At 35.5% G+C, this 11,492-nt stretch overlaps 1 pseudogene; it reads right to left on the bottom strand.

The window, feature by feature from the left end:
• Positions 1–6,849: 6,849 nt before the first annotated feature.
• LOC127669339 (zinc finger protein 431-like) lies at positions 6,850–11,139 on the bottom strand (annotated as a pseudogene).
• Positions 11,140–11,492: the final 353 nt, after the last annotated feature.

Below are 11,492 nucleotides of genomic sequence, written 5' to 3'. Positions count from 1 at the left end.
AAGAGAGAAAATAAAAGCCCTGTAGCTTTTTTAGACAGGGTCATGGAGACATTTTTGACAATACACTCCCATGGACCCTGAATCACCAGAAGCAAAGGCAGCAGTGGCTTGAGTTTTTGTCAATCAGGGAACACCAGCTATGGAGGCAAAGCCCCAGAGTGTGGAGTGATTAGCAATGATTTGTCTAAGAGATTTAAGGATAGTGGCAAAGAGAGTATTTAATTGAGGACAGACTGCAGAGGAGAAGCAGAGGAGAGGACAGAAGCAACAGACTGGAGACCTGGAAAAGATCCTGTTGGCAACCAAGGCCAAATCCGAAGACCATAAGTGATGCCTAAAAAGGACATAAGGGGGCCCTGAGAATCAAAAGTGCCCCCACTACAAGACCATGGTAACCCTAGAAATAAAATGGAAACCCACCAGCTTTTGTTGGTAAAGTTCAACATTCTGTTTTGCAAAAACCGACAGATAGAAGCTCCTCATCATCAGTTTATAAATGGATTCCCAGTGGAAAGAACGAAAACAAAAATTCAGGAACTCTTAGAAGCCTTGAAATATTCAGACTATTTAAGACTCTGCTAAAAGACAAAGCCTTATTCTACAAACTTCAGGTGATCATTATAGACCTGGGTAGTGCATACTCAGACCAGGGGTCCTTGCATTAGCCAATGGCCAGTGTATCACCAATCAATCAATTGATTGATCACCATATAGTCTGTCAGGAACCCTCAGTTCACAACTAATCAATAATCAATTGAGTCAGTTTTTGGTTCTGTGAAGACCAAAGTAATTTAATTATATTTATTGTTAATTAATTATTGATCAGTTAATCATGTGTTAAAAATTGATCATTGACTAATTATCAATCAATTGGTTACTATTTATTGATCATCGAATGATGATGATCATGACTGGTTGGTCGCCGACTGGCAGTGTGTTATTGATCAACAATCAAGTAACTGATCTGCTGCTGGACAATGAGGCTCATGGGGGAGGATTAATCAGTCGCTGATTGAATACTGATCGATGGACGGTCAGTTCCCAATTGACTTGTGTTTATTTGTAATTGTTGATCGATTATGGATGATCAATCAACCTCCTGGTTAAAGATGATGGCAGAATGACTCATTGCCAGCCTCTTTCTTGAATGCCCCCACCCCCAGGATAACTTTTCAGCTGCCCTGTTGCCAGAGTCTGACCACACAGACTGGGCCTCTATATGACTGCTCAGATAGATGTAGGGGTAACAGGGTTCACCAATGGCAACTGCCTCATTCAGGATGGATAGAGGTATGCTGGGGCAGGAGTGGTGTCAAATACTGAGATCACATGTGCAGAACCACACCTGGCAGGAAATGTCAGCCCAGATAGCTGAACTGGAAGCTCTGGAAAAGTCATTAGAGATGAGAAAAGACAAGAAAGAAATTGCTGGTGTGCCATTGCTACCTCTCATATCCATGGGGCCATTTATAAGGAGAGGAGCCTTCTGATGAGAAATGACTAAACTCCATCCCAGAGAGCAACAAGACAGGCCAGTGGGTAGCCCCTAGAAATTGGGCTTTTCTTTTCCTTGATTACAACAGACCCACACTCTCTTATCAGACAAAACATGTGATCAGGGCCAAAAACCCATGGATGTCTCAGTGTTGTAAGAGATGAGGAAGGAAAGTTAACTGACTACAACTAATTGTATGAGATAAAATGGTTCTACACATAAATAAAGGAAGAAATTAGAGACTTTCTAGAGTTCAATGGAAATGAAAATGCAACATGCAAAATTTCATTGAACATAAAGAACATTAAAGTGTATCTAGGAGAAAAGCTCACAGCACAAAATGTCCACATGAAAAAAATGGGTGAACTCACATGCTGGCAATTTAACAGCATGTTTTAAAGACTAAAACAAAAAGAAGTGAGGAAGCAAAGAAAACAAGGAGAAGACATCAAGGAATTTTCAAGTTCGGGCTGAAATGAATAAAATAGAAAGATAACAATTTAAAAAAGTCATGAAACATGGAGTTGGTGTTTTGAGCCTTTTATTAAACAAGATAAGCAAACTCTTATTAAAAGATAAAGAATATACAAATTAATGAAATATAAAATGAAATTGGGGATTAAATAACAGGCAATGTAGAAATCCACAGAGTGGTAAAGACATATTTTTAAAAAGGGTCTACTCCACCAAATTGGAAATTCTAAAAGAAATAGATAATTTCCTCAATAGATTACACACACCAAAATTAAACTAAAGAAAACGAACTTAAACAGACATAAACAATAAGGAAAACAGAATTCATTAAAAATATGTCACCAAAATGAGCCAACATCCATCAGTTTTAGAGTAAAGCCCTACCAGACTTTCAAAAAGGATTTAGCAAGAATTCAGTTTATTAAACAATACAGAAACAAAAGAAATATTAGCTAATTTATTTTCTGAACCCATGATTACTCATATATTCAGTCAGAAAAGACTGAACAATAAAAGAGAATTACAGACCAATCATCCTTAAAACCACACATGTAAAATATTTAATAGACAAAACAAATAAAATTAAATATAAAACACATCAAAAGATCATCCACCATGATCAATGAAGAAGATTTCATTCTAGAAACACAGTGATGTTTCAACATAATGGGATTAAAGTGTAAGAAAATCCAAGAATTGATCATCTCATGAGATAATATAAAATTCTCTGACAATATTCAACACCACTTTATGATAAAATTCTTGGAGGGATTAAGGATCCACGAGACATGCCTAAACATAAAAATGTCACTTTACAGCAAGCCTATAGCCAACATTAAATTAACTGTAGAGAAATTCAAATTAATTTCACTAATTCCCAAACTAGACAAGGTGTTCCATTTTTCTCTATTACTATCTATTCAATATATTATGTACAAGTTTAGCTAGATCAATAAAACTGAAGCAGAGGAAGGTAATATAAATTAGAAATGAGGAAATAAATTATCTTTCTTTGAAAATGATTTGATAGTTTGCATAAATGAAACAAAATTTCCCAAAGGCAATTCCTAGAGATGATGAACACTGTCAGTAAAGTTGTTGAATACATAATTAACTAGAAAAATAAAAATAAGTGGCCTTTGTAGGTAAAAATGGGTTTGCAAGTGCAAATAAAATGTAGATATATAATAAACTATGAATTGAATTTTGACACTTGTTACATGTTTTGCTCCATAATAAATAAAATCGAGGAACTCAATAAACATATGTTGGCCAATAACGTATCAAAATCTTTTTAGTCACAGATTAATTTTGGTGTTCTTGAAGGTTCTCAAAGACTACAGGGATATGCAAATGCTTTAATAGATTACTTGCATAATAAAGGGTTTACTCTTGTATAAATAAACTAGAAAGTACAAAATTTTGACACTTGACTGTGTTTATGAGGTTTATCTGCTTTATGACTTTTTCTTATGGTTTCTAAGAGAACTGCTACGTGGAAAGGCTTTCTTTACCAAATGGCATATTCATAGCATTTATTTCAGGATGTATTTTTATGCATTCATAGATAACTATTGAGAAATATTTTATCACATTGACTGTATTTATAAGATTTCTCTTCAATATATGTTCTGTTATATATTCAATGATGACTATGATATACAAATGTTGGGAACAAGCAAAACAAACTTGTTCTAAGGACTGCCTTTTGGTTACCAACTTCTATTTAACCATGAGTTGTAACTAAGTTCAAATCCCAGGTCATAAGGGACCTGCATACTTAAAAATACTTGGCACATTTTCATCACTTGTTTTATTCCCCGAAACATAATGACTGTTCTTAGCCATAATTTCTGTTATCCATGATTTATTCCTCAAAATAAAATACGTGTTTCTAACTAAAAAAAAAAAAAAAAAAAACCAGTGGGTGTGATAGGCTAAACCATAAAACCTATATTCTGTATCATTTCACATAGAGTAACAACAGAAGAAAATCCTCATTGGTGGGAAATGCAGCTGTAACTTAGCATGAATATTTGTGATTTTCAGGTGTGACATATATAACAGATTCTGGCTCAGGGTGGGGATGGGATGGGGTGATTCAGATAAGCTCATTAATATATTCTTCAAGGATTAATTAATCAGTAACGATTTGACTACAATAGATTCTTATCATTTCCATTGTCCTGGTGTTTGAATTGTGTTGGAACTCAGTGAATCTCGTAACATAAAGGCTTTACCACATTGCTAAAATTCATAGAATTTCTCTCCAGTATGAATAGTTTCAGAATGATGAAGATTATATGGGTATACAAAGGCTTCATTATATTAAACACATTCATGAAGTTTCTCTCTAAAACATATTCTACAATGAAAATAAAGACTACAGAACTATGTAAAGTCTTGACCACATTAAAAGAACTCATGGTGTTTCTGTCTTATCATGTCAATTGCTATGGAAAGTCATAATGAACAAGGCAACTCCTATAAAATCAACCATTTAATTGTGGCTGGATTATAGTTTTAGAAGTTTATTCCATTTTCATCATAACAGGAATGCAGACAGTCTTGATGCTGTAGAAGAAACTGAGAGTTCTGCATCTTTATCCAGTGGCAGCTAGGAAGAGACTGTCTTCCAGGGACCTAATATGGAGGGGGTCTCTTCAGTACTCGTAGGAATTTCAAAGCCCACTGCACAGTGATGCACTTCCTCTAAGAAGAGCACACCATCTCATAATGCCACACGCTTAGCTTAGCATATTTAAAATACCACATTCCACCTCCTGGCTCCCCATATGATTGTTCAAAAACATGAGTGTATAGGGATCACACTCAAACATGCAGAATACATGAGCTCCTACTTCAAAAGTCCACATCCTCTAGAGCAGTCTCAAAAACATTAAGAGTCCAAAGTTCAAAGACTTTTCTGAGATTAATCCAATCATGTGATAGTAATCGCATATATTTTCAAAAACAAAAATCACATCATATGTCTTCATATAAATAGGATACACTTCACCATTCCTAAAGGTCATTGTGAGGAAATCCTGTACCTATAAAAAGACCAAAAGCCAGCTGAGCAATCTCTAAACTCTGCAAGTCCAGGTATGATGCCAAAGCATTCTTCTGATCTATAACTCCTTTCTGCATTGTTTACTGAAGCACAATTGTTTCACTTTGAATGGTTTTATTCCTTTAAAGCAGTTTTCCTGAGCAGGTAACACACAGTTCTAACATCTCAAAATCATAGTCTCTGTCTCCAAGGTAATTTCAATATCTCAGCTCCTTGTTTCAATATCTGGGATCCACACTTGATCATCTCTGGTCCTCTAAATAGACTGGGTCACTTTTCCAGCTCTGTCCTCTCTATCACTGTAAGGTCTGGTTGACTCCACTCTCCTGCTCTTGCTGTTCTTGCTGCTCATCCCATGGTACTTGCATCTTCAGGATGCTGGGTTCTTCTGCTCCAAATATGCTTATACAATAGCCTCTCTATAATCACTCAATGTTTCCAAGCCTCAGTGGCTCTGCATGACAACTGCATGCATTCAAAACCAGTACCTCTTGTGTGATTCTTATACATGAACAAGTCCAGCTGCACCACTAGGTCCAACCTTGATTATCTCTGGAAAAAAACCTCTTTTTCACTCAGAAAACACTACCCAGAAGATTTTACCACTATGATGCTGATTTCTTCCCCATCATCTCTAATTCTTGAATTACAGCTATCCAGCATTAATTGTCTCATTAGACCCTTCTATTCTTACATATAAATCCAGAGCCACATAGACAAAGCTGCTGAGTTCTGCCACTTGATGTGGCTGAAACATGGACACTTCCATTACATTATCACCCACTTTCTATTTTTCAAAAACTTCACTGCCTAAACTTGTTGGTCCTGGAACTTGCTCAGTAAAATTACATTGAACTCAGAGATCTGTAGGGCTTGTCTCCTGAACTCTGGGATAAAAATCATGCAACACCATGCCTGGACCTAAGTTTTTCCTTTCAGATATTAAATTGAAAACCCACAATAGCAATCAAGTTCCCTTCACAGTTTGACACATACTTGTATCGTCATATCTCCACAGGAAAACAATAACCGGGTAATAATAATTCCTAACATGATATAGTTCACATTCACACAACTGCAAATCCATATGTTTTTCTGGATGGAATCTTGCCCTAATGGAACCATTCCTTTAGCACCATTGAATATCCTTGATCACAGGATTAACCTTACTTTAACATCCTGATGATGCCTTGCAGTTTGAACCTTATGTTTTGTATTTTTCATTTCTTAGTTTTTTATGCTTGTTAAAAACTGTAAGGGCCAATTCTATGTGGTGATTTTCACGACTTACGTTGTCAAAACAATTAATGTAAATTTCTTTCACATAACCTCAAGGAAACTCTTCAGACAAGGGTAAAAGGCAGCAATCTTCTTTGCCAAGGCATCAAAAGAACCATATCCGAGTGGAAATAATCACAAGCATCAATGTCTATCATATTCCTAAAATGATATCCCCCTAACTCCCATTTAATTCATGATTATACTCAGTAGGTTTCTTTCAAGCACAGAGAATTTGCAGATATCTCCCTTCTGAATATACTTTACCTCATTGATTACATTAATAAGGTTTCTGTCTGGTATGTGTTCTTTGATAATAGTGGAGATGAATGGGTGTTACAATGGTTTTACCACATTGATTATATTCATAAGGTTTCTCTCAAGTATGTGTTTTATTATGTCATTGGAGATTACTGTGACGTGAAAAGGCTTGAAAACATTGGTTACATTCTCCGCATTAAGTGCTTTTTTTATGATTTTGGAGATCACTGGGTCTTGCAAAGACTTTACCACATTGGTTACATTCATAAGGTTTCTCTCCAGTATGTGTTCTTTTATGATTTTGGAGATCACTGGGTCTTGCAAAAGCTTTACCACATTGGTTACATTCATAGGTTTTCTCCCCAGTATGTGTCAGTTTATGTCTTTGAAGATTACTGTGACATGAAAAGGTTTTAAAACATTGATTATATTCATAAGGTTTCTCTCCAGTATGTGTTCTTTTATGATTTTGGAGATCACTGGGTCTTGCAAAAGCTTTACCACATTGGTTACATTCATAGGTTTTCTCTCCAGTATGTGTCAGTTTATGTCTTTGAAGATTACTGTGACATGAAAAGGTTTTAAAACACTGATTACATTCATAAGGTTTCTCTCCAGTATGTGTTCTTTTATGATTTTGGATATCACTGGGTCTTGCAAAGGCTTTACCACATTGGTTACATTCATAAGGTTTTTCTCCAGTATGTGTCAGTTTATGTCTTTGGAGATTACTGTGATGTGAAAAGGCTTTAAAACATTGATTACATTCATAAGGTTTCTCTCCAGTATGTGTTCTTTTATGATATTGAAGTTGACTGGGTAGGGCAAAGGCTTTACCACATAGATTACATTCATAAGGTTTCTCTCTAGTATGTGTTCTTTTATGATATTGGAGATCACTGGTTCTTGCAAAGGCTTTACCACATTGGTTACATTCGTAAGGTTTCTCACCAGTATGTGTCAGTTTATGTCTTTGGAGATTACTGGATGTTGCAAAGGCTTTACCACATTGGTTGCATTCATAAGGTTTCTCTCCCAGTATGTGTTCTTTAATGAATTTGGAGATGACAGGGTCTTGCAAAGGCTTTACCACATCGATTATATTCATAAGGTTTCTCTCCAGTATGTGATCTTTTATGTATTTGGCGATTACTGTGATATGAAAAGGCTTTACCACATTGATTACATTCATAAGGTTTCTCTCCAGCATGTGTCTTTTTATGACTTTGGAGATGACTGTGTTTTACAAAGGCTTTACCACATTTATTGCATTTATAAGGTTTCTCTCCTGTATGTGATCTTTTATGATATTGGAAAGTACTGTGCTGTTCAAAGGCTTTACCACATTGATTACCCTCATAGGGCTTCGCTCCACAAAGACTTCTTACATGCCTGCAATGATAATTAGCAAATGTGAAATCTTTACCACATTCATTACTCTTATCAATCAAGTAATCAATATGAATTATGTTTACAATTTGCTCTAATGGTAAAGAAGCATCTTAAGGGTTTAGCACTTTGTATGTTCATGGTGTTCTCCCTCATCATGAATTGTTCAAGACACGTGTGATGGCTATTACCTGGCTCATATTTATAACAACCTCTTTTATATGGGATTTTTATATGATGTATTTCTGGTTTCTGAAGAACGTTTGAAAAACTATGATCTTTATAAAAGTTACTACATTCATACTTTTAACTCTAGTGTGAATTACAACACATTTGACTGTGAACCAGGACACACAGAAATATTTCCAAATTCCTAGTTCCCATAAAGTTTTCTACATTATGAGTTTAGGGATGTTTCCCCTAAAACTAGAAAACCAATTAATTGCAAATATCTTTAGAATACTACATATATTCTCACTGTTTTAGAACAAAAAATATTATGTTGCTTCTTTCACTATCCCTATGCTCACATGGTTTTTAACCATTGAGAAACATGATATACATAATTTAAAAAAAGAAAATGAATGACAAATGAATGGTTTACACATTGCATTTACACTGTTTGAATGTTTGTTCCTTATACCATGTTCAATATAGATCAATGTTTCTCCACAAAAAGACTCTTGATTCTCATTAAATATCCTCTAAAAAACTTAACCATATTATTACAAGAATATGAATATCATCGATCTTACTATGGACTATCTGCTTACTAGAATGATTAGAATATAAATGTATCACTATTCAATGTTCAATATCTAAGTATTATGAGACTATACAGATCGGCAGGTCCATGGCATATCTCTCACGGAACTCCTTATAAAATGGATACACAAATCATATATCGGATCTTGAGGTACATGGTTTTGTAAGAATATTATAATCATAGCTACACTTAAAGGACTGTTATTTCACACTCTTGCTTTTCTTTGGAGATTCCAAAAGATATGAAAAATTCCTCAAAAGCAATTTTGTATCAGCTTCCACATGAAAATTACCATTCATGTCTTCTACTACTTTGAAAATGTTCTTCAAGATGATGGTCTTGCCAATTATATCCTAAAACACAGTACCAGAAAATGAATGATAGACTATTGGAAATTAGGCAAAATTCAAGGTGCTGTGAATTTTCACTGCACCAAGAAAGTTACAGTGAAAATTTAGTGAAAATGAATTATTCAGCTCAATATGCATTATTCACAATTAAAATAATAGAAGACTATCAATAAACAATAACCATGTGTTTCCTTTAGAAAAATAAGTCTTACCTATAGCTTTGAGGTTCAGATAGGTTTCCAACATCACATCTTTGTAGAGATTCTTCTGGGAAGGATCCAGCAAATTCCACTCTTCCTCAGTGAAGTTCACATGCACATCATCAAATGTCACTGCATCCTAAATATCCAATACATGTGTACAACAAAAAACATGATACTATCATCAATGTAAAGGAAATACATTATTTTTTGAAAACAAATTCATATAATTTTGGCACTTGCTCCACTTATATTCTGACTCAGAATTCACAATCACTGTGTCATTTTAGAAGGAGCTTTATTTATAAGATTCACCTGTGTTGCTTTTGAACAGTTTGAATAAAATACAGCCTTGCCAGAGAAATGCCAAATGAGAGAGAAATGCATAGGAATCATCCACAATACTGATCACACATCTGTAAAATTGTATGAGCAACTACTAACTACAAAAGTGATTGGAAAACTGGGTGTATTTGTCCATGTCTTTAATCATAGAGGTACAGGCAGGAGTATGTCATAGAGCTGGATGCCGGCATGGACTATGTAATGTATTCTAGGAGACCAAAAGTTATATATTAAGACCCAGAATCCCTACCAAAATCAGCCAAGGAAACAAACATGATAGAGAACTCAGTTCTTTACTAAAAATTTCCACAACGAATTATACATTCAATTCAGATCCATATTCATCTTATAGAAGTATGAAGTACAACAGTTTAAACTATAACATTAATAAAATTTTACTAAAAGAGAATGAATGCTTAAACAGTTACAATTGAACAGATGAAAATATAGTAATATAAATGTTGATCATAAATACGCAATATAGGGCAGGAGAGAGAGCTCAGCGGTGGAAAGCTCTACCTGGTCTTCCACATTGTGTTCGTCAATTTCTCACATACACTTGGGGAACAACAACTACTCATTACTTCAAGATCAAGAGTTCTGAGGCCATCTTATGACAACAGTAAAGAAGAGACATATGATATTCATATTCATACATATAGCCAAAATACTATTCATTCAAACATTTCAAAAGAATCACAAGTGTGAGGAAGGACATAATACACCTGGAATCCAAGGACTCTGAAGGCCAAGGTAGTATTGATGTAATGAACATATATCAACTTGAGAAATAGATTATAACCTATCTATTTGGCCAAATTTCAAAGTGAAACATGAGGATTAAAAGTTGCATAAAAGCATATCCTTATTGTGCAAAACCATGTCAGGTGGCTTATATGGTTCCCATATAGACTATCAGACAGGAATGAATTCACAGAGAGATTTTGTCTTGAAAAAGAAAAACAAAGGAATAAAATTAAAAAAATATTAAACTACTGGGCTTGCAAAATAGCTTAGCATTAAATGGAAATGGGGCTAAAGCATCTTATGTAATGTAGGGACAGAGTCCAAATATTGACTGTATGGGAGCATGAGAAGAAACCTGAGGGATCAGTTTCAACTACAGCACAGTAGACACACAGAACAAAATCTTTCCCATCTAAAAGAAAATCAAGAGCACACTTAGAGCACAGAATGAGGGAATGGCCAATGAAAATTCACCCAGCTAGAGAAAAACCTTATGGGCAATCTCCAATCCTTGACATTATTATGGATACAATGTTATGTACCCAGACAGGAGACTTTCATTAAGTGTTCAATGAGAGGCTTCAAACAGCAGCTGACTTAAATAGATGCAGAGAACCACAGTGAAACATGGGAATGACCTTGGAGACACTTAATTAAGCGCTGAGGAAGGACTGAAGGCCTTGAAGATGGTAGGAACTCCACATGTAGTATATCAGACTCAATGAACCTTTAACCTTGGGGACATTGACAGACAGAGCCATCGACCAAATAACAGACACAGGCTGGACTAAGGACCCTGGCACATTAAGTAGCAGAAGCTCAGGTTAATCTTCATGAGGGTGCTCCAACAACAAGAACAAGTACTGTCCCTAAAGCTGCTGCCTACCCTTGGTATCAGTTCCTTTAACTGGACTCAAATGTCTGGCATCAGTAGGAGAGGATGTGCTTAACCCAGCAGAAACTTGAAGCCCCACAGTGTGGGGATACCCAGGACACCCAATCAACTCCCTTCTCACCCTGGATGCTATAGGCTCATGTTCATCCTGTAATGAAAAAGCATCCAGTCTACAGTGATCCTAATAGTCTGCAGGAGCTTCAACATGGTTCAAATGTC

This window comes from Apodemus sylvaticus, chromosome 19 (genome assembly GCF_947179515.1).
Source record: "Apodemus sylvaticus chromosome 19, mApoSyl1.1, whole genome shotgun sequence".
Classification (NCBI taxonomy): domain Eukaryota; kingdom Metazoa; phylum Chordata; class Mammalia; order Rodentia; family Muridae; genus Apodemus; species Apodemus sylvaticus.
The sequence above is the reverse complement of the archived record's forward strand: the minus strand, read 5'-3'. Positions and strand labels throughout refer to the sequence as shown.